Here is a 5,662-nt window from a genome sequence, read left to right on the forward strand (position 1 = left end):
TTTATACTTCCGTATAAACGTACAAACCGGTGCATTTGAATTACATTACAATCTCATAGAGTGTGCCAATGTAATAAATCTTTACTTAATATTCCCATTGTAATAATGATGTACTGTAAACAAATTACAAAAGTGGTGAACTGTTATTTCCATTTCGACTCTTTTGACATTAAACAATCATTCTAGACCGAGTATTTCCCGCATGTACTTATTGTACTACCGCGCATGGCCATGCTACCGCGGTACAACTACTACGGCAACCGTATTAGTATAGAAACAATTTTTCCAACCCCCTGCGATAATTACGCAACCGGAAACAAGTAGATATAGCACTTCCGTTCACCTTTTGGCCGCAGATACGCAGTTAAACTTTACACCAGCTGAAAGACAAGAAAATTGCTCTTCAAAGCACTGTTCGGACAATTCTCTTCATATAATTTTTTCGGATTGTGGTATAATTCGTTTCCTTTTATTCCGTGAAATTGGGTTTTAGGTATTGCTTACCTAATGACAATAAAGGCAAAGATTAAACAAAGTTCACTGAATTTGTATCACAGGTAAGTGGCGACAGATCGGAAGGGGCTAATTCTTTGGCTTACTCTATAATTAAAAGTTCATATTCATATATAAACATAGATCCGATTCACGATTTTTTAAGTTTTTTTCTTTACCTCTCCTGCAGATACTTAGATACTTAGCTCAAATTTGGAATATAAACCGAGGAGCATGTCAATGGCAGTGAAAATCTACAGGGTGATGTTTTAAATAAATAATAAAATAAATAATAAATTAATTTTCTGATTTCTTTAAACACTTTTTGGTCTTGTAATTTTTTAGTATCTGCGCCCGTTATCGAGAAAAAAATAAAAATCAATTGTTTGTAGTTAGTTAAATGAAAGTAAAATTGTTAAAATGGATCCGTTTTATTTGAATAATCTCTTAATTTTATTAGTTTTGACAGTTCGCTTTTGAAATTTACCTTCTGTTGGTAGGAGATATGAACAAAAAATTTCAAAAATTAACAAACACCCTGTAAATCGGTAACAAAGCGTTTGCGGGTCCACATATGTTTATATGAAGTTTTAGTAATAAAATAAGCCAAAGAGATAGCCCCCTCCGTATGTACATGATATTTAGGAACACCTTTCCCAAAAATCCTGGGATATTGGCATAAACATTGTCAAAAAAAAAAATTCACTTGTACGTACACCAGCACTAGCACAATCTGTTGTTCTATTGGTAAATTATTCATGTTGGCACAAAAAAGGTTACAATGTGAACATCATTGTGTTCTCCCGATTTCCAGTGTTGGAGGACGTGTTCATTGTGGAGGAAATGAGCAAAATAATGTGATGACATATTGTTGTATAAAATCCTTACGACTGACGAACAATATTTACCACGTGCATAATAATAGGAAACCTCTTACTGTATAAATATCTAAAACAAGTATAAATTGTGCACAACTCCTGTGCAGATAAAGCGCATTTTTTTTAACCGAAATAGGTTTTGTTTTGACATCACGAATGGATGTATTTCTTGCAAACGTCTCAATCGCCCTTTGCGAGTATCCTCTTCCGACAATCCGTTCTTGAGGTGTAAGGGAATAGACCCGATCACGATAAGAGGTCGAGGAGGAGGGCTATGGTTGGTAGAAATTAATTCATTAGAGTACCATGAAGGATAAAACTAGTTCCACTCTCTCCCCCACCCCCTCTTCCCCGTACTTTGCTAAGAGGACAGAAAGAAGGTCAGAAAGAAGGTAGAAAACAGTTTCTTTCGTTGAGCTCTTTAATTAGAATACAATAAGAGATAACAATATTTTTACCCCCCTCAAGCCCCGTCGCTCACTGATCTCGAAAAACAGTCGCACGGGAAAGTTATAGTAGTTGGTACAAACCAATTTATTTCGAATAGACCTTTCATTAGAATACCATGAAGGGTAGAACATGTGTATACCCTCCGCCCCCCCCCCCCAAGTTTAACTAGGCACCACTAAAGGTATGCGTATGCAAAATCTGAGACCAATTGGTTGTCGTATGTAAAAGTTATGCACGTTTTACTTTCAAAAACCTCCTTTTAAACGGCGAAATTTGATGGTCGCCTGGCACACCTTCAAGGTATAGGCTACCTACTGCAAAAAATTCCAGGATTCTAGGACCATTCCCCTAGAAGTAGTTCAAAACGGCAGAAGTGGGTCCGGACGGACGGACGGACGAACAAAACGCAAACAATAGCATATTTTTTTTAATTTTTAAAAAATGCGCTAAAGATTATCTGAATAGTACTAATTGCAAAATGCGTATTTTCTTTTGAATTTTTCCCATCAATCATGACATACACAAAGATGACATTATCGATTTAAAGGAGATCTTCGATTTCGTCCAAATTCCATTTCTTCCAAACTTCCGTTTAAGGATATGTCATCTCGGGGTAGTAATTCTAGAATAATCTTTAATAATCAGAAACGATATACCCAAAAACAAACGGCTTCTTTTCTATCTTGCATGTACTTACTAACAAAGGAATCAGAAAGATAGGCAAATTTGGAACTTTTGAGAACGTAGATCCCAAATAAAAAATGCGGATCATTGGTTTATGTTTATGGAGTAACTGGACTTTATACGTATGTACAGAAAATTGCAGTTTAGTTTTAAAAACGCATAATTTAAGAATAGAACCATAAAGTTGTGTGAGCGTATGTATGTTTTTCCATTAATTATTCATTTAGTCATAACCTCAAGTTTGTTTTTATTTAACCGTAAGAATGCTAAAAGTGTATTGGAAATATAAATTAGTAAGCGCGGTTAGAAATGAAATTTTTATTCAGATGTAAATAGAGTAAATTAATTATGCTGCAGTAGACAAAAACGTTATACTTGCGCGAGTTGAAAAATACTTATTTTTGTATGTAACATGTTATACCCCTAACTTTAATGTTTTCGCTGTTATATAGCTTTTTTTCATCAAAATTTGACAGTTCTTCGAATTTTTTTTGTGAGAAACTAAATCGCGCTTGCGGCTAAGTTTTGGACTCTTCCACACTCAGATAATTTTTTTAGGTATCTACTTTACAAAACAATTTTTGATTGACCTTCGCCAAATGCCATATTTTTCAAAAATTTCAAATGACACCCCCCTAAACAAATTATACCTCTTAGTAGTCAAAACTACAAATTTTCCAATGATACAAAGAAAACTACACATTCTATAAGAAAATTTTAGAGAAAAACCAAGTCGAAATGACAATTTGTAAAAATACCTTATTTTCCGAATCCAAGTGTGCCATGACGAAACAAAAGAGGTTCCATTCTCACAACTAACAGTAAAGTGTTGGCAGTATGTGATTGTTTTTTAATCAAAGTTGCAAAAATGTCTCAAACTCAAGCAGAAAATGTTGATATGGTGTTTATTCTTAGAGACCGTTACCGCAATTGTTTGCTGGCGCCACGAGTGTACGCTGGGAGATATCCTGGCAGAACACATTCAGATCCACGCGTGTTTCAAAAGGTGTTGGATAGATTTACAGCTACTAGGAGTGTAAAAAAAGCAAGGAAAGCTAAACGGAAGCCGGTTTTGGCAGAAGATAACGAATTGCAAGTTCTCAGGGCAGCTGTTGACAATCGTCATATTTGTGTGCGTGAAATTAGTACTCCCGTTGTACATTTATCCAACACCTTTTGAAACGCCTGTGGGCTGTGGGTCTGGATGTGTTCTGCCAGGATATCTCTCAGCGTACTCTTGAGACACCAACAAACGCCATACCAACCAGTCCTGCTTGAGTTACTTATTTTCGCAACGCTGATTAAAAAACGATCACATACTGCCGACACTGTACTGTTAATTGTGAGAATTTAAAATCTTTTGTTTCATCATGGCACACTTTGGTTCGGCAAAGAACGTTTTTTTTACATATTGGCGTTGCGTTTTGCGGTTTTTCTCAGAAATTTTCCTATGGAATGTGTGGTTTTGTTTCTATCAGTGGAAAATTTATAGTTTTGGCTACCCAGAGGTACAATTTGTTTAGGGAGTTGCCTTTTGAAACTTTAAAAAATATGACATTTGGTGAAGTTCAATCAAAAATTGTATTTTTTTTCAATAAAGTACCTGAAAAAAATTATGTGACAGTGGAAGAAGTTTTAACCTGCGCCTCAATTCAAAAAATTAGCCGCCTGCGCGAAGACAAACAAGTTAAAAAGTAATCGTAAACGATTTACATAAAGCGCATTTCCACTTGCATTCATTTCCCATTTGTAAGATGCAACTTCTGTTAAAATCGTAAAAATCCGCCCACAAATATGAAAGATAGCGTTGCACATGGGCAATCCATTTTTGACGTGCTACTTCAATTTCAGTTTATGAGAAGAATTTCATTTCAATGCCTTTCTAAATAAGAAAGTTGGAACTGCGCATGCGCAAACCTAAATTTTGAAACTAATGTTAGATTTTCCTTTGTTCCAAGCGCCTAAGTATCAAATTTCACTTAAATGCTTCCATAGATAAAAAAAGTTGGCACTGCGCATGCGCAAAACCAAATTTTGAAATTGGCGTTTGATTTTCCTTTATCCCAAGTGCCTATGTATCAAATTTCGTTTAAATTCTTCAATAAATAAAAAAGTTGGCACTGCGCATGCGCAAAACCAAATTTTGAAATTGGCGTTTGATTTTCCTTTATCCCAAGTGCCTATGTATCAAATTTCGTTTTAAATTCTTCCATAAATAAAAAAGTTGGCACTGCGCATGCGCAAAACCAAATTTTGAAATTGGCGTTTGATTTTCCTTTATTCGAAGTGCTTATGTATCAAATTTCGTTTAAATTGTTCCATAAATAAAAAAAGTTGGCACTGCGCATGCGCAAAACCAAATTTTGAAATTGGCGTTTGATTTTGCTTTATCCCAAGTGCCTCTGTATCAAATTTCGTTTAAATTCTTCCATAAATAAAAAAGTTGGCACTGCGCATGCGCAAAACCAAATTTTGAAATTGGCGTTTGATTTTCTTTTATTACAAGTGCCTATGTATCAAATTTCGTTTAAATTCTTCCATAAATAAAAAAGTTGGCACTGCGCATGCGCAAAACCAAATTTTTAAATTGGCGTTTGATTTTCCTTTATTCCAAGTGCCTATGTATCAAATTTCGTTTAAATTCTTCCATAAATAAAAAAGTTGGCACTGCGCATGCACAAAACCAAATTTTGAAATTGGCGTTTGATTTTCCTTTATTCCAAGTGCCTATGTATCAAATTTCATTCAAATACTTTTATAAGTAAAAAAGTTTGCAATTTGGTTTATAAATGGTCGAGATGCGAAAAGGGCACTGTGAATTTTGAATCGATTCGACTCAACTTTTGGCATTGCGTATTATATGGCTAAATCTATGCCCATATTGAATTTCATGCAATTCAGTTCATAACTAACGGAGATGTAAAAGCGATCGAACATTTCTAAACAAAGTTATGGTTCACACGGACAGATAGATGGGCAGACAGACAAAGGAACAGACGGAGAGATCAACCGGCAGGCGAGAGATAGCAATGCAAAATTATAAACGATCTCTAGGATCGTTAATAAACGGCAAAAGTGTAAAATTATGGAACATGTAAAAAACGGTTTTTTGTTTTTTTTACAATAATTTTTTTTGTAAGCGGTACAGAAAAAATTCC

This window comes from Photinus pyralis, unplaced genomic scaffold, assembly GCF_008802855.1.
Source record: "Photinus pyralis isolate 1611_PpyrPB1 unplaced genomic scaffold, Ppyr1.3 Ppyr1.4_LG2, whole genome shotgun sequence".
In the NCBI taxonomy this organism is placed as follows: Eukaryota; Metazoa; Arthropoda; class Insecta; order Coleoptera; family Lampyridae; genus Photinus; species Photinus pyralis.